This window comes from Mustela nivalis (assembly GCF_964662115.1).
Source record: "Mustela nivalis genome assembly, chromosome: 6".
NCBI lineage: Eukaryota > Metazoa > Chordata > Mammalia > Carnivora > Mustelidae > Mustela > Mustela nivalis.
This window is the reverse complement of record NC_139025.1, coordinates 42,796,885-42,816,162: the sequence shown is the minus strand read 5'-3', so window position 1 is coordinate 42,816,162 and position 19,278 is coordinate 42,796,885. Positions and strand designations below refer to the sequence as shown.

General features: G+C 42.5%; 1 long non-coding RNA gene across 1 annotated transcript in view; it reads left to right on the top strand.

The window, feature by feature from the left end:
* Positions 1 to 19,278, top strand: part of LOC309866951 — a 136,917-nt gene that overhangs the window by 58,179 nt on the left and 59,460 nt on the right. The window lies entirely within an intron of this gene.

Genomic DNA, 19,278 nt, shown 5'->3' with positions numbered 1-19,278 from the left:
CAGACGCTTAACTGGGTGAGCCACCCAGGCACCCCAGAACCACCATATTTTATGTTGGATTCTACACTTTGGGACTCCCTGACTTTGTGGTATGAATTCCAAAGCAAGTTATTTTCCCACCTAGAGGTAGGGAAGATTCAGATACATTTCCTTGTCATTTCTCAGTGTCATTGGGGAGATTATTTTTCCCCCCTTAGTCCTTCTCTTCACTGAAAGTCAGAGTCCTGATTTTATGCCAGACTCTTCACGTCTTCATGCTAGTCCAGTCTTGCCTCCTGCTCCTATCTGGGTGTTAAAAGCCAAGCTGCTGTGTTACAGAGGCCTCTCCTCTCCCTTTCTTTCTCCGATGCTTATATGTGTATTTAAATTTTTTGTGTGTATTTTATTTAGGTTTTCTAGGTGTTTGTAGAGGGAAGGACTGCAGGTCATCTAGATTCCCATTTACCCAGACACAATTTTGCTCATATTATTATTTCTAGACACAGAGATCAGGTTATCTGTTCATGCCTGTGCTGCTTTGTGTATCCGTCATTCTTAAAGCAGAGAGCAGAGCGGGGTTGGGGGGGGGCTCCCAGGCAAACCTTGAATGAGGGGAAATTCATCTTTAGTGCCTTCTCAGTCAGAGCATTCTCTCCTGCCTCTCTGCTGCTTTGCAGGATTTTACTTGTCCTTCCTCACTGGGTCCTACTTTTCCAGGATGCTCCGAGCTTCTCCTGGGACTTGTCGTTGCTATGCTTTTCCCCCTGCTTTTTTTGTGGAAACGTGCCTCACCAGCATCTCTGCACTGTCCAAAGTGTCCAGGTGACAATTAGCTAATCTGATAAGCTCATTCATGCTAATGTGCTAATGAAAGAGGTCTACAGAAGATGGCTGTCCTTCCCCTACCTCCTAATCAGGGGCCCTTCTTCTCCTGCCAGGTAACATATGTGCATAGCAGCAGTGAGCTCCGAGAGACGGTGACCTGGCTGTAGTGGTCTAACCTAGAGGGTTGACGTTAATGGAATGAGATTTTTAAGTCAAGTAGGAGAGACAGCTGAGTTGAGGCAGTCAAGAGAAGGTTCATCAGGCAAAATGACCCTCAGATCATGATGTGTTAGTTTCTGCAAGTGTGGTGGTCGCATTAACCCTTTCATACCTAAACTGCAAAGAAGATAGAGGATTTCTCAGAACATCCTTTTGCTAAATCAAAATGATTTCTTATTGAATATCCCTCTACAAAACAAGAGCCAGAACTCAACAGAACCGAAACACATATGGGGCTCACTGCTACGCATTCGGATAGTTTCATTTTGCTGAGTCTACAGGAAAAGTCTACGTGCCTTGAAGGAGATAGATGGGAAAGAGAGAGGTCCTTAATTTGGGGGCAGAACTTGCAAAGTTGGTTTTGGACAGAATAGAGAAGGACTGGTAACTGTTTTTGTCCTCCTTCTGTGCCTCCTTATGTTGGGTTTCGATCCCTGAAGTGTTAGGGTGTCTGTTCCCAGAAGCTGGGTACAGGAACTCATGATAGAGACCCATGGGCCACTCACTGACATGGAGGGCGACTGTGAGCCCCAGAGAATAAACTATCTTGTAAGAAAGAAAATCCAAGTTCCAGTGTGTTTCTTTTTGGTTTCCCTGTGTTTTCACAGAGCAAATGTTTTGGCCTCGTTGTTCCTGTGCTATGGGATGCAAAGAGAAAGGCTTGGGTGGTGTGTCTCTGTTAGGCTATTGGGTCACTCTGACTATTAGACTGAACACTGTGATGGCAGCTCTCTTCCTTTCGCCCATCTTATCCACCCTCCATGCTCTCCTCGGGTGTCCTTCCTGCAGATTTGTTATAGGCTGGCTCTTCCATTTCAGTCTTATTCCTCTAGAAGGAGCCTTTCTACACAGCCTTCTGTTTCTTTGGCTTCTGGTTCTCTGCTTCTTCCCTCCTAGCCCTGGGGTTCTCCTCTCTCCCTTGCCATTTCCTTATGCTCTGTCCAAACCTTTGCAAAGAGTCCTTTTATGAAACTCTCCTCAAATTGTCCTAATTTGAGTGTACCATCTGTTTCCCACTGGGAAGCTGACTTATAAAACACCCAAATTCTTCTTTTCATTTGTATTTTTTTTTTCTTAAAGTAAAAGGTAACTTTTTTATTGTGGTAAAATATACATAAACCAGAATTTACCATCTTAACCATTTTTATGTGTACAGTTTGGTGGCATTAGGTACGTTCACAGTGTTGTGCAATCAGCAACACTATCCATCTCCAGAACTTTTTCATGATCCCAGACTAAAACTCTGTACCCATGAAACAATAACTTACCTTTCCTCCCTACCCCCAGCTCCTGGTAATTAACATTCTACTTTCTGTCTCTATAAATTTGACTGTTCTAGGTCTCTTATATAATTGGAATCATACAATATTTGTTCTTTTGTGTCTGGCTTATTTCACTTGACATAACGTTTTCAAGATTCCTAAAAGGTATAAGTGAATTGATATAATAGTAAGATCCACAGGGGACAATATTGGTTTCCTGCTATAAGCTTTTAAATCTTTGAGGTATTTGTGGACAACTTCCCATGGAAAGCAGTTATGAGGGAATCAACATCCTGATTCCTTAGTGATAAGGAATCATTGATTCCTTAGTGATAATAATCTAGTTTCTTCCCAAGAGAATTTTGTGGAGTGAAACCAAATACTGGCCAATAATACCTTCAAATGAGGGGCACCTGGGTGGCTCAGGGGGTTAAAGCCTCTGCCTTCAGCTCAGGTCATGATCCCAGGGTCCTGGGATCAAGCCCCACATTGAACTCTCTGCTCAGTGGGGAGCCCGCTTCCTCCTCTCTCTCTGCCTACTTGTGATCTCTGTCAAATAAATAAATAAAATATTTTTTAAAAGAAAAATAATACCTTCAAATGATACCAGCTGTGCAACTGTTGTGACACTGAATGTATTTGAATCTTGATAATGCTTGAAAGGGTCTTTAAAACTATTGTGGAAGATCTCTTTCTTCCAAGTTGTATTCACGGTCATATATGAATATTGGTGTAAATATTGCAGAATCCAAGAGAATGTCTTCTCTTGGATCCTCTAACCATGTCTTAATTCCTAAGCTACACTATCATATGAAACATGAAGATCACTTTTGTCACACGATGTGGACTGTTAGAGCATTTTAAGGATTGCATTCTAATGGACTTTCCATGACACCATGCTTTACAGATGATGTGAGCAGAGCAAGGATATAACTTTCCAACAGCTTGGAGAATCTTTGCTCTTTTGAGAACTTGAATTTCCTACTTTGTGTGCTTTATCGTTGTTTCAAGTAACAGTGTTGAGTCAGAGGATGTCCTAGTTATCTATCATCATGTAACAAACTATCCCCAAACTGAGTGACTTAAAACAGGTTTGCTTATTATCTCTCATGGTTCTATCAATCAGCTGGACACACCTGGATGATTCTACCTTAGGGTCTTTTATGTGGTTACAATCAAATGATGCCTGGGACTGGAGTCATCTTTCTTCATTTCCATATCAGGCATCTGGGTTGGGGGATGACTGGACCTGCCGAGGGCTGGGTAAGGCTGCTCATGCTGCCTTTCCGCTGACTATCTTGGGCTTTTTCAGGCCAAGGCAGTCTCGGGAGTGTCAGACATCTTACTTCTGGCTCCTCTTAGAGCAAGCATTCCAAGAAGGCCTAGGCAGAAGATGCAAGGCTTCTTCTGACCCAGCCTCCTAAGCGCGAAAAGATCACTTTTATCACATCCTATTGGTCAAGCAGGTCAATAAGATCAGGCCAGATTCAAGGGGAGGAGAATCAGACTCCACTTCTCAAGAAGAGTTGCAAAAAGTAGTGACCCTAATCTCAATTCTGTAGCTCCCAGGCACAGAGAGGTTGGGTCCTTCCCTCATATGTTCTTCTGAGAATTAGTCGTCCTCATCTGTAAGTTACCTCATTTGTGAATAATCTTAAAATTTTCTCACTCTCAGGGCGCTCGGGTGGCTTAGTTGTTAAGCATCTGCCTTGTGCTCAGGTCATGATCCCAGGATCCTGGGATCAAGCCCCTGCGTCGGGCTTCCCGCTGAGCAGGAATCTTTGCTCTTTTGAGAACTTGAATTTCCTACTTTGTGTGCTTTATCGTTGTTGCAAGTAACAGTGTTGTTGCAACACTCTCCCTCTCCCACACCCTCTGCCTGTTTCCTCTCTCTCTCTCTCTCACTGTCTCTCCGTCAAATAAATAAATAAAATCTTAAAAAATTTAAAAAAATTGTTTCACTTTAAATCGATCCTAAGTACTCTCTGCCTTCAGAGAGAGTATAGACAACATTTATAATAGAAGCTCCTCTTTAAATTTATCCGAAGTAGATGTTTTATATTTTTAGTGTCTAGGATCTTTTTTTCTGGTCCTATATAAATATAGAACTTGAGTTGAGTAACAGATATCAATACAAGATTTCATTATGAATTATGAATTCATTATGAATTTTTCATTCTGCTTGATGTTACCCGAGAAGTTTACAAAATGACAATATTGAACAGAATATATATCTCTGAGAGGGAACGAGCAACACCTCATTAAGGTGCTGATTCCAGTCATAAATTCCAGTTCTCTAAACAATGGTGGCTGGCATTGATGCCCTTTCTGAAATCCAATGCTCATCAAAGGCTCTTATCTAGTCTTAGGTGAAGTAGGGACAATGACAGATACAATTAAGGTCAGTGTTTGAGCCTGGTAGTTGGTTAGAACACACTGGCCCTCACTTTGTTTGTCTAGGTACAATGAAAGCCTCTCAGATATGAATCCCTTCGATAAGGTTTACTCTTCAGTTTTCATGGACATGAAAATAGCCCTTTTAAATAGAGGTTTTCCTCAGGTTCCTAGGCAAAGCTCTTTGTCAGCTGGAAACCCCTCATACCTGAGAGTTAAATTTTATTTATATATTCATTTATTTATTTATTAAAGATTTATTTTAATTCTTTTTTAAAAAAGATTTTATTTATTAATTTGGCAGAGAGAGATCCCAAGTAGGCAGAGAGGAGGCAGACAGAGAGAGGGGGAAGCAGGCTCCCCCGCCAACGCAGGGCTCGATCCCAGGAACCTGAGATCATGACCTGAGCAGAAGGCAGAGGCTTAACCCACTGAACCACCCAGGTGTCCCAAAGATTTATTTATTTTAGAGAAAGAGAAGCAAACTGTCCACTGAGCATGGAGACTGATGCGGGGCTCGATCTCAGGATCCTGAGATCATGACCTGAGCCAAAACCAAGAGTCAGACAATCAACAGACTGAGCCATTCAGGTGCCACCATTGCTTAGATTTTTAAAACAGAATCTCAGATGTGCTAATATTTTTAAAGTTTTTGTTTGTTTGTTTGTTTGTTTGTTTAGTAATCTCTCCACCCAACTTGGGGCTCTAATTTACAACCCCAAGATCAGGCGTCACATTTCTGCCTATAGCCAGCCAGGTGCCTCATCAGATGTGTTAAAATTTCAAAGATTTTATTTATTTATTTGACAGACAGAGATCACAAGTAGGCAGAGAGGAGGCAGACAGAGAGGGGGGGAAGCAGGCTCCCCACCAAGCAGAGAGCCCAATGCAGGGCTCGATCCCAGGACCCTGAGATCATGACCTAAGCAGAAGGCAGAGGCTTTAACCCACTGGGCCACCCAGGCACGCCCCCCCCCCCTTTTTTAAGATTTTATTTATTTGACAGATAGAGGTCGCAAGTAGATGTGCTAATATTTCAAAAACAAAAAATATATAAAACACGAAGCAAGGAGTTCACAACCCGGCTGAAATACTTTAGTCTGAATAAGACTATTTTCTGCTCTACTTCTTCCAAAATAAACCACTGTTTATTTTGATAAATACCAAAATGTTAAAAGCACCAAAAATACCAGAATTTTCTGCAGCAGACCCTGCTGGTTTGCCTTTCCAATAGCTATTCCCTTTTTCTTCCTTACTTATAGAAACTCAGTCTTGATCCAGAATCTACCCCTATTCCAAACTCGAGGGTAAATCCTACTTAATGTAAGTCAACCATGGTGATCCCACAGACAATCCTTGGTTCTGGGGTGGGCATGTAACCCAAACTGACCAATAACACATAGGGGGAATCTGCTTGTGGCCTCTGCAAAGGTATTTTTCTTGTCATAGTAGCACCCAAGGAGAACCATTCCTTTTTTTTTTTTTTTTAAACATTATTTTTTTAAAAGATTTTATTTATTTGACAGAAAGATCACAAGTAAGCAGAGAGGCAGGCAGAGAGAAGAGGGGGAAACCGGCTCCCTGCTGAGCAGAAAGCCCGATGTGGGGCTCCATCCAGGACCCTGATATCATGACCTGAGCTGAAGGCAGAGGCTTAACCCACTGAGCCACCCAGGTGCCCCAGAGCCATTCCTCTTTAACTAGTGAGTATTGTTGTGTCTGAATACAATTCCCAGGCTGTAGTTACTGTCTTGTAACCATGCAAGTCCCAACCTAAAGTCAAGCAGTCACCCTGAAGATGACGAAGCAGAAAGATGAAGGACTCTCTGTGCTCGATGGTGTTGTTGAGTTGATCATTTAACCAGCGGCACGCACCGCCTATTTCTGAATTTCTTATCATGTGCCATAGCAACTTCCTTATTGTTCAGGCCAGTTTAATCAGACGCCTCTGTTTCCTTTTTTTTTTTTTTTTTTAAAGATTTTATTTATTTATTTGACAGAGAGAAATCACAAGTAGATGGAGAGGCAGGCAGAGAGAGAGAGGGAAGCAGGCTCCCTGCCGAGCAGAGAGCCCGATGCGGGACTCGATCCCAGGACCCTGAGATCATGACCTGAGCCGAAGGCAGCGGCTTAACCCACTGAGCCACCCAGGTGCCCCGACGCCTCTGTTTCCTGAAGCCTAAACGTATCCTCGTGTATCCATTTCTCACACATGGCAAGAAAGTAGTGGGATACCTAATATCTCCACTTCACCTGTATCCAGGGCTGGCCCGAAAATCACCTGAGACCGAATAAAAGGCAACATATAGTGACAGAAGTCAGTGAGATTGTGTCCAGGGTTTGCAGCATGGCTCTGTTCTGACATGGCCTGACGCCTAAGAGGACGAGGTCGATAATCATGATAATGGCTGACGCTTGCTGGCTGTGTACTCCACACCCAGACACTGTTTTAAGTGCTTTAAATGCGTAAGTCATTTCATCTTCAAAAAACCCTACACGGTCAGTGTTATTGTTTTTCTTACACAGGTGAAGATGAGGCACAGAGAGGTTAAATAGTATGCCTGAGGCTGCATTGTCTAAATGTGGCGGAACCAGGCCATTGAGGTTGGCCATTTGACAATTCGGTCTCAATCTCTGCCCTTTGGCCTTTCTGTTCCCAAGGAAGGACCTCACTCCTCCCCCATATTACCAGCAACCTCAGAGGCAGAAAGTTCTCCTTTTCTTCTTTTTTTTTAAAGTTTATTTATTTTATTTAATAATCTCTACACCCAACATGGGGCTCAAACTCATGACCTCAAGATCAAGACTTTCATGCTCTTCTGATAGAGCTGGCCAGGTGCTCCAGAAAGCCCTTCTTTTCAAGGGAGCTTGGTGAATAGCCATTCCGGCTCAAAATATGCAGTGTCTGGGGTCATTCATTCCCTTAGCAAACATTTATTTTACACAAACTATATTTTAGGCCTTGAATAAAGGTGAAAAAAACCTTGTTTCTGTCCATAAGCACCTTAATGTACTAGGAGGACAGATTCTTAATCAATATGTATCAGACATCATACCAGTGCTTTGTCTGAGAAAATAATAATAGTTGGCATTAAAGTCTTGAGAATGTGTCAGATACTCTTAAGGATGTAACATGTAGTAACTATTTTATCATTACATGATCCCTATTTTCCCAAAGGAGAACCAAGGAAGAGCTCAGCCCAGTGATCCACAGCTGGTCAGTGGCAGAGATGAATTTGAACTCAGGCCACCTTGCTTGTGCTAGAAACTACTCAGCTGGGGGGTGTGCAAATCCCTGTAGGAACACAGGGAGCTACTACTTCCAGTTGGGCAGGGTAGTGACAGAGGAGGGATCTAGAGTACTTCATAGATGAGCTGACTTTTTAATTGGGACCTAGAAGGGTAAATGTGAATTAGGTACCATCGAGGGTAAACCAAAGGAGAAATGAAGAAGAAGAGGGAGAAGAAGGAGTGGGGGGTGGGGGAGAAGAAGGAGAAGAAGAAGAAAGGAGGTGAAGGGACGAGAGGGGGAGGAGAAGAGGAAGAAGGAAAAGTGAGGAGGAAAGGGGACATTCTAGGCAGAAGGAAGAGCATATGTCGATAGGAGGGTTTCGGGAAACCAGGGTGTTTGCAGAATATAAGTTCTCTATGGCCCCTCCGTGTGTGGGGGTGGGGGATGGAGTAATAGCAGATACAGCTGGAATCCCTTTCTGTGCATAAGGAATCTGTATTTCTTCTATAGATAATAGGGGGCATATTGGAAATTTTAAAAGAAAAGAGTGATACAAAGTTCTTTTATAATGATTAAAATGAAAAGAAAAGAATTGATGTCTTGGGCTTTAAAATATCTAATAATTGGGGTGCCTGGCTGCCTCAGTCAGTAGAGCAGGTGACTCTTGATCTCCGCATTGTGGATTCTGAGCCCCACCTCGGGTGTAGGGATTGCTTAAAAAAATATTTTAGTTAAAAAAAAAAAAAGTCTAATATAGAGAAATGGTTTGGGGAGGCTAATGTGGGAAGCCAGCTTAGGAGAATGCCCTAAAATCATGTAGACTTCTTGGGGGCTGTTGCTGTTAACTTAAGGCCAAATCTAGCTTGGGAGCCAAGAATGGCTTTTACATTTTTAAAGAGTTGTAAAACAAAACCAAAAAGCAAAGAATTATGCGACAGAGACTATACATGGCCCGCAAAGCCCGTAACATCTACCATCCAGCCCCTTATAGAAGATGTCTGCTGACATCTGCTCTGCTTATAGTTGATGGTGGGTTGCAAGAGGGGAAGGAGGAGAAGGCATGAAGAGGGGGAATATCATCCTTAAAATCACTGAGAGGATGGACAGCAGGAATCCTGGCCAGAAGGAGGTGGGGAATGGGAGAATAAGCGATTTCAAGGATGTATCAAAGAATTCTGCCCTTGATGGGACGCTGGGTGGCTCAGTCCGTTAAGTGTCTGCCTTTGGCTCAGGTCATGATCTCAGGGTCCTGGGATCAAGCCCCGCATCAGGCTTCCTGCTCAGTGGGAAGCCTGCTTCTCCCTCTCCTAGTCCCCCTGCTTGTGTTCTGTCTCTTTCTGTCTCTCTCTCTCTGTCAAATAAATAAATAAAATCTTAAAAGAAAAAAAAAAAGGAGAATTCTGCATATGAGAATAGCATCAACCAACACATGAAATGCAAGAGAGAAGATCCCAGTCTTTGGCTGGGATCTATTGCTGCAAAGCATCCGGAGGACATGCAGGTGGATATGCTCAGGAGACACATTCTAGTGAACGATGCTGTCGCCACTTCTCTGTGATCCAGGATATAAACTCCTTAGGGGCAATGATAACTGCTTAATATAGATCCTGGCACCTAAGAGGCTACAAATCAGGCTTGTTGAGCTCAGTCACCTGGATTTGGCTGTTGAATTTTGGAGACTCAGTGTGAGATCTAGGTTAGAGGAAGAGACTTCAGTCATTGGCATTGGTGGTTCCGGGAGTGTGTGGGTAGGTGGCATAGTCAATATCCTCTTATCAGTGCAATATTAACTTACATCATTATACGCATTTTTCTGGCTGCCCCATTAAAAGTAAGCCCATCTTCTGGCAGAACATAGCACTTTTGGTTCTGTTTTTGGAGAGGCTGGAAAGCATAGCAGTGGGGAGCCAGGGCTTGTCCTCTGGCAGCTTGGGTTTGAAAACCCTTCTCCGGGATGCGTGGGTGGCTCAGTGGGTTAAGTGTCTGCCTTTAGTTCAGGTTCTGGGATCGAGCCCCGATTCAGCGGGAAGCCCGCTTCTCCCTCTGCCCTTTACCACCAAACCACCCCCCCGGCCCCACACCATATTCTCTACTCTCTCGTGCTCTCTGTCTCTCAAATAAATAAATAAAATCTTAAGAAAAGAAAAGGAAACTCCTCTCTTACTTTCTAGGTGTCTTTCTAGGTGTCGCCTTGGACAAGTCACTCAACTTCTTTATGTGCCGGCTACTCCTCTGGAGATTATGAGATGTCATAATACGTGAATAGTTTAAAAGGGCTAGTTCTGTTCTTAGCACAGCACCCAGAGTTATCCTTTTAAAAAGTAGACCAAGGGCTCCTGGGTGGCTTCGTTGGTTAAGCGTCTGCCTTTGGCGCAAGTCAAGGTCCCAGGGTCCTGGGATGGAGCCCTGCGTTGTCAGGCTCCCTGTTCAGCTGGGAACATGCTTCTCCCTCTCCCTCTGCCTGCCCCTCCCCCACTTCATGCTCTCTTTCTCTCTCAAAGAAATAAATAAAATCTTTAAAACAAAACCAAAAAAGTAGGTCAAATCATGGCGACCAACTAATGAAAACCCTCCAGGGACTGAGAGTGAAGGTCAGAGTCCTTCCCATGGCTTCCTCTGCTTTACTTTCCTGACCTCATCTTCTCACTCTGCTCTCCACGCTCCTGCCACACCAGCCTCTTGTTGCCTTCTCAAACCCATGGGGCACACTCCCATCCCAAGGCCCCTTGCGCTCACCTTCCTCCCACCGGGAGCACTCCCCTCCACTGTCTCAGCGGGTCCCGCTCCCTCACCTCCTCTTTTCTGACTAGCAAACACCCTCGCCCTTGGACCTCTCTTTCTCCCTTCTTTCTTTATATTTCCCTGTAATGACTTTCACACGCTAATACATTATATAACCTATTTCCTGCCCCCCCCCACCCCCCCACCCCGACTAAACTGTAAGCTCCCTGAGGACTGCAGTGTCGCCTACCACATAGTAAAGGCCCAGTCCAGGTGAGCCGTGCTTGTTCCCAAAGCATCTGAGCTCAGCTTCCTCTGACTCCACACCCTGCCCCCCACCAGCACACTGAGGAGATGGGTAAGAGCAGGCACAGATGTCTACATCTTGACAGCCCTCCATCCATGCACCCTGAGAGCTTCTGCTCCGTCTTGAACAGCCATCTTGTTAAATGCAGACATTTAGGGAAATACGCAAAACAAGCGAATGCTTTATGACAGTGCAAAACCCGCTTATAGCCTGTTAGAACTAGTTTAACAACCCAAAGAAGGAAATTTGTGTATACACAGTAATGCTGTTCTTTTGATATTAAATTAGTATTAAAGTAGGATGGAAACTCCTCTTATATTGGGCTCCTATGGAGATGGACAAAGTAATTTTAGAGAAAAAGCAGCTGCTCTCAGCAGTAGGCTCAGAAATGTCAATTTTAATTAAAACATTTATTTTCAAATACATTTCACGGTTCATATGTAGTGATATGTGTCTACTTCATGCAAACGCCCAAACCGCTGGGCTGAGGAAATTGGAGAACGGCATTTTGATAAAGCACATGAACGGTAGGATCAAAACAAAGAAATGCAAAGAAAAGAAAAGCCACATTGTGCTTCAGTTTTTCCCCAGTCCACATGTCAGATTACCCCTCATGGACTTGCTCGCTGCCGCGGAAAGGTTTGTGGACCTCCTTATAGAAATCTGGTGTCAGTGGGCCATCAGGGCCACACGCGGGCCATGCCCCCACCCCCAGGTGAGATCCATTTTGTGTACGGGTTCCTGTTTCCTTCAAGAGCACAGGCTCTCTCCCTGTGTTTCTAGATCTTAGTTGGAAGAAAAACTACCAAAGCAGCGGACTCCCAATTCCCCATTCTCCCTGATTCCATCTTTCCCTGAGTACTATTTTGGGTTTGAGTTATTAAAGCTGCAGAAAGATGTCCAAAATTTTACAGTGACCTTCTGAGCTCCCCTCTCCTCTTGCTCTCTGCCCTGCAGAGCTCACCCACCTGCCAAACTTCTGTTGACTTCCCAGGGAAACCGGTCATGACTTCCGTGTGGCCAAAAAACATTGAAATAAAAATGTGGCAATTTAAATAAGCAGCAATTTAGGCTAAGGATTTCTGAAAATTTTGCCCAGATTTCTAGAAAGCCTTTTATGAATACATTTTAATTCAGCATTAGGTTATTAGGATAATCATTGTGCACCCTATGCCAAAAAAAAAAAAAAAATCATTGTCACTGGGTTGAAGGCAAAGACGATAGCCATATTTATGAGTGTGACAAGTATCCTCTATCTTGTAATCCAATGCATGTATTTCTGATTAAGGTGTGGCATAATATTTGAGAAAATTATGACATATAAACACGGTTGCATCGATTGTTGCTCTCAATATGCTTTTAACCTCTTCAAAGGAGCCATTAACATCACAGTCAGAAACATGTAGTGAAGTCCAGAGAACGTGTGCAGGTACCTGCAGTCGGCTGTGTATACACCAGGGCCAAGCACATTTATGAGTTATCGAATGCTCCAAATTATAAGTTGTGAGAGTCTGACATTGTTTTTGTTTGTTTTTTAAAGATTTTATTTATTTATTTGACAGAGAGAGAGATCACAAGTAGGCAGAGAGGCAGGCAGAGTGGGAGGGGGAAGCACCTTCCTTCCGAGCAGAGAGCCCAATGTGGGACTCGATCCCAGGACCCTGGGATTATGACCTGAGCTGAAGGCAGAGGCTTAACCCACTGAGCCACCCAGCTGCCCCAGAGAGTCTGACTTTGTATTTAATGATGTCTAAAGTGCACTTCCAATTTTTAAAAAATTTCTGAGCTAATTTCAAAATGCTTTTGGGTTTTGTATTTCATTTTCCAAGTGTAGTAAGTAATAATCAATACTTCCTTACACCCAAACATTTTGTTCCTCCCTAAGAACTTCATATATATAATTCTGATGAGGAGTTCTGATAAAGGAAAGAAAACGCTTCCATTTTCTTTTCATTGCTAGTGGAAGGGCTGTTTAGTCTCTGGGCTATTTGGTGACAGTAGACACGCGTCCTGACATATCCTGGCCAAGTAAACAAATGGGGCATTGATGTCACAGAAACATATATGGTTAAGGCTTAAGAAAATCATCTCTACGTTACTGAACACCAACGAAAGAAAATAGGACACTTTTAAGTATTGGCCGTGTCAAAGCAGGTGCCATTCTAAGAGTTTTTGTGTAACCATTTGTCTAATCCTACCAGCACACATTCCTGTTCCCATTTTTCATACCATGCAAACTGTCATGGAAAGGTTAAGTCGCCCTACATCATATAACCAGTAAAAGACTAAAACTAGGCACTTGTCCTCCAAAGCCTGTGCTGTTTAAAAGCACATATTTATTTATTTAAGATTTTATTTATTTGACAGAGGGGGAGAGAAAGCACAAGCAGGAGGAGCAACAGGCAGAGGGAGAAGGAGAAGCGGGCTCCCTGTTCCTGATGTGGGGCTCGATCCCAGGACCTTGGGATCATGACCTGAGCCGAAGGCGGTTGCTTAATCAACTGAGCCACGCAGGTGTCCTAAGAGCACATATTTAATTAAAAAAAAAAAAAAAAAAAAGAGGATGCATTATTCTTCTAGGACTTCCCTTTCCGTAGGATAGTGGTTGGTTGCTCATAGCCTAGTAGGTAGAAGTGTAGAACCTTCAAACCAGCTACCAGGTTCAAGTCACAGCTGCTTTAATTCCAGCTGTGTAACCTTGACCAATGTACCTAACCTTTTGGAGTCTCTGTTTTCTGTTTAGGGATGAAATGATGATTAACTGAGTTGGTACGCAGCAAGCACTCACGAAGGTACTTATTATTATGTGTTCTGATACTGTCTACTTACTGAGTGGGCCAGGAACATCCTGGATTTGTAGAGACCAATAAAACCTAATTCATGTTCATAGCATTTTTTTTCAAGAATAAATAATTAGAAGAACGTTAAATAGTGTGGCTGCCCTCTTTTTTGTTTGTTTGTTTTTGTAAATAGAGGGCAGGGGGTGGCAGAGGGAGAGAGAGAGAGAGAATCTCAAGCAAGCTCCGCATGGAGTGTAGAGCCCGACTCAGGGCTTGATCTCAAGACCATGAGATCATGACCCGAGACGAAAGCAAGAGTCAGACGCTTAACCAACCGAGCCACCCAGGCGCACCATGGCTGCCCTTGTTTTAAAGAGGAAACTATATTTTTCTCCCTCTGATTTTGGTATAAGTTTGACATCCATTTTGATGTAACCTACCACTTACTATGAATTTTAGCCTTCAGATCTTTTGCTTTGTTCCTCCCCGCCCTGATTTTTATGTTAGTTCTCTTTCTAACATCTTCTGAAATCCATTCAGGGCGAGGCTCAGCAAACCCAATGTCACAAGAAAGAGAAGAAAGAATCAGATCACTGATTCCTGGGCTCAGATGCCGTAGTGATTTTATTACGGAAAAACTGCAGATGACATGGATGCTGTGGGTAGTATTTGGCCGGGCTGAGCGTCTAACACAAACTCCTGAAAAGCCAATGTGTGTGCGCTCCATGTTTACGTTGTTCGGGTAAGCCAAGAAGACACATAATCTTTAGAACCAAAGGATGTGAGAAAACGAACAGTTTTTTGTGGCAGTTAGGTGCTGGGTGGAAACTCCTTATTACCGGTATAGCATATATGATCATTCCATGCATCAGTTGTAGTCTTTACACCTTGTAGAAGAGGCACTGTATACAGTAAATAATTTTACCATGACACAGCCATGGAGAAGAAGGCATCATTAGTTAAAGGGATTCAACCAGGCAGCTGCTGGCCTGTATTAAAAGAAGACGCAATGAATGATTGGGAAGAAGTTGAAAAATGTAGGTTTCTTTGCTTGGCATTTTTATTTTTTTGTTAGTGGAGGTTCATTTTTGCTTTCTAAAGCATTTGATTGATTTAGAGTAGCTCTTCTCATTAAGAAAACTTTAAACCAACCTTCAACCATGTATCAGCAGATGTACGATGAAAGCAAATGCATTATGTATTACTGTTTTGGATATAACTTCTGAAAAAGCCAACTATCGTTCTCAACATCAAAGGACGTCCCTTATCAAGGGCTTGGCTGTGAGGATAAAGCACTGGCTATTTACCTTATGACTTCGGTTCCAATCCACATCGTATTGCCAGTGAAGGGAGTTTTATGATCTCAGCCCTGGACAGGTAGATGGTAGTCCGTATCACCAAAACACACATTGGCAAAACTGGAATTTCCCCCTCTTAGGAGGGACCTAAGGCTGAAAAAAGTCCAGAGACATGTGAGTGAAAAAACATCCAGCTCATATGGCATCCTAGAGATGGCAGTCTTCTCAACTGGACGGGGTAGCTCAGAGAGCCGTCTGGAGATGCGCTCCAACCTGGCTTACAGTTAAAGAAATCTGTTTTCCGAGCTTGCAATTCACCCAAGTCTATTTTTCAAGCCAACGCCTCCTCTTCAAACGTTCCCCTCCCCCATTTCTCTCCTTCCAGAAACAAAAAGCAGAAAGTCAACCAGGAGGATTTTTAGGATGCCATTTGCAGAACTGGTGTGGTGGTTCTTATCTTTGGAAAGGATATTCCAGTGGAGCTGGTCTGTTTCAGACCTTGCCTTTTAAAATTAAGATTGAAAATAATGAACTATTAAATTCTCAACACAGTCATTTAGATTACAGTTAACTATTATCACCATCATGCCTGTAGTGTTGTGTTTGCAGGAAGGAGCCCAACTATACCAACTGTAGGAAAAAGTACACTAAGTTAAAATACTTTCCTGACCCTATATGAGCAGTTTTAAAATAAAAAAGAAAAATTAAATCAAATTAGTAAGAGGCAGTGTAGCTCATATTTGACATTTGACATTTGTATTTGAAAATAGATAGGTGTATATATCCAAATGTATAATATCTTATTTTAAACAATCTCTCTTTGCCTTTGTACATTTGATCACTTATTTTTCATTCTATTAGTTTACTAATTTCATCATTCCTAGGTCCTTTCAAGAAATACTTTAGTCGGGGTGAAGTAAAACAGTTATAATATGCATAATAATCACATTTATTTGGTTTATTTGGTTGCATTCCAACATCGGTTATACAGTATATCCTTTATTTCCAAATATAGATGGGTAAGAAGAATCTCTCGTTAGCTGTAAGTTAGAACACTCAGCCAGGCAAGCAAGGTGAACCTCTAGGATAGCACCATTAGAAGCACTTAAGAGCCTGTTCTCTAGACACAAAGATTAAGTAAGTTCAGCTATTTTTAAAGCAAAAGCACATTTCCTGTGGAGGAGAGTGCATTGCTATGGGTCTATGTTTCTACTAAAGGAAGACATCCCTCACCCACAGATTGAAAGATGATCCCATAACCGATGTGAAGTCTGTTCTCCTTTTCTATGTATGGTGCGAAGTTGGAGAGCATTGGAACTTCAGTCTGGAGGACCTTGCTCATAATGGCTCGTACGGTGGACTCGAAGAACACAGGTTGGGTGGGGTGCCTGTCTGGACTGCGCAAGTTGCACAGGGATGCAGACATTCCAGTTCTTGTGTCTGGGAAGCAGATCCCTTGATTTTCCAGGAGGTGGTTAGTCCCTGGTGCCTGCACCATTAGGCTAAATGGGCTTCTCTCCCATGCGCGGAGGGGAGAGCAGATGAAAGGATACAAATTCAACAGCCTTTTATTGTCAGCAAACAAAAAAGGGCACACATGTGCCAGTTTATAAATTACTGTTTTCATTAAAAAGGAGTTCAAAAATCAGGTTCCACTTATCATTGTTAAAACCTTAAATTTTTTTTAGCCGTATGATTTCATTATATGAATTACAGAACAGTAATAGAGTAATATTACTCTTAAGCCAGCTCACTTAAATTTAAGACATTCAAGACCCAATAATGCATTAGGTTCTTTAGTTCAAGTTATGCAAATAATATACATTTTTTATTCGGCTTCCCACCAGGTTATACATGTATTATAAACACAACAAAGACCTCTCTCTTGTACAATATATTACTCTGAAGCTGGTGAAAAATAGAAGCCAAAATATTGTGAATTACATTCTCAAAATGGTTTGGCTCTGTAGGACTGGCTGACATACTTTAAATGCTAAAGAGAAGCTGGGACTGGAAGGGGAAGTGTTGACTCGCTGTTACCTACTACTGTTGTCATTCACACTGATGTTCTTCAATGTCTAAATCAGATTATTATCTTTATTTTCTTTAGAGTGGAACTAGCAGACCCAGCTTTGCTACATTTGGAAAATCAGCAGGGGGAATGGTCATCTCAAAAAGACAAAAATAAAAGAAGGGACTGAAACTTAACATAAATTACCATGGCTGTCCCTGAACTCAGAACTAGAGAGAATCTTTTTATTCTTTTACACAAAGCTGATGATGGAAATCGATATGGATTATTTCACAAGCATTGTTTCTTAAATGTTTTGTATGTTTGCATAACATAATTCATACATTTTTCCCAAAATATAACCACTAATGTATTAATTCCATTTAGACTTTTAAAGAAAAAAAACCTAAAGTTTATAAAATTAGAACTACTGGGTTCTGTCCTATGACAAAGACAGCATTTACATTATTTACAGACTTAGCCCCCCAAATTATATGGTAGGTGGTGAGATAGCTCTGTGTCTTTTCCCAAGATTTCCATGTATTCACTTATGCCCAATGTAACCAATTGGTAACTTGCTCAATTTGATAAAATTAAGCAAAATAATTATAATGATGACGATGATATGGATTTTTCAGAAAAGTCAGCATAAGCATATTTATGCATGTCTCTGAAATAGACAGATGAAGCTCATTATCATCTCAGGCTTTAAAACATCCCTTCACTAAGGGACTTGACTTGTTTATGCTGAGCAAAATGAAAACAAAAATAAGAAAAGTGGAAAATAAGAAATCCAGTCTTTTGGCTTCGTGACGTAACATGAGCTCTGTGGGAACGAGAGAGCATTCCTTTATACTTGCATGCAATCTGAGCTCAGTGGCTTTGAAAGCTTGAAGTCCTCCACAAAACTCTTTCCTCCCTTTCTTGCCCCTAAAAAAAAAAAAAACCCACCTCCACGAGTTTATATAATCTCATCAGTATTTCTAACAGCAATTCTCACCTCAAATTCCTTCCTCTGATAGAGTGAGTAGAACCAGTCTCGGGAGCACTTGGGAAATCACTCTCAGCCGCTCCTTCAAGTCAACAAGTGTCAGTCAGCGTACAGCTCTCTAGACGGGGCGGAAAGGGCCACGCTGGACGGCAGGCGAGGGCCTTTTAGGCTGGGCCATCATCTGTCTGGACACTGCCAGTCTGCCCCTGAATCTGAGGATGGCTTCTTTCTTAACAAAATATAGGCACAGCATCGTGTTGACTGTCGCGACACAGAGCTGTACTGATGGGCAAGATGAAAAAAACTGCCCTTCATTGGATTGCTATTGAGAATTTTAAAAAGACTCCGAGGTCAGAATTATTTCTTAATTGCATTTCACACCTGGTTCAGATACTGTCTACAGCTGCAAGGAGATGAAAGGAGTGCTTGATCCTTGCAAAGAGAATAGGTAGGGTAGGCATTGGAAGGCTGGAGAGCCAGGCACACTGGGGTGAAGTGAAAAGCAGAATTCACTTTAGGTAGAATTAATTTCTTGCCAGCAACTGAAAAAGAGGAAGGTGGCTCTGGGAGCAGCCTTCCTTCTCCAATCTGACTGCAAATCCTCCCACCAAACAGTCTCACTGTAAACAGCAGATATTTTAGATGCAATTAGATGTCCATGCGCCCTGCAAACAGCTGGGGAGAGTTTCCAAAGTTTTCCCTTTTTAATTTGAGTAGAATACCAAGGAAATAAAATATCCTGACAACTTCTAGCGTCGTCTTGTGACTTTAAAAAAAAATCAGCCTGTGAAGTATCACTGCTCTGTTTTAGTCTAATGCTACTTCTATCTTTTATCCTTTTTAATTAGAAGGCAAATTCTCAGACCGCCAGGCCTAATCCCTACACAGTGGAACAAAGCCCAGCAAAGCCTTTGAACACTGTTCAGCCGGGCAGCACAAACCCTAGTAACTGTTGGCAGTAGGGGCAGGACTCTGACCCTCATCTCAGCCATTCTCCTGCAGCTCCTGATGCTCCCTGCCCTTCAGAACCCTATCTGTTGTTCTTCTGTTTAGACTGAAAAGACAAAAGAGGAGACAATGTGGGAAACCTAGAGGATTGGCTAGGTAGGATGCCGGGCGCTAGTGATGGATAGGGGCAAGTAAATGGAGTTTCACGGGAATGGACACAGTGGGGAGAATTGGATCACCAGATTAGGTCTTTAGGTTCAAGAAATTTCTTCATCCCTCACTAAATCTTTTCATGGACAATGCCACTTTTT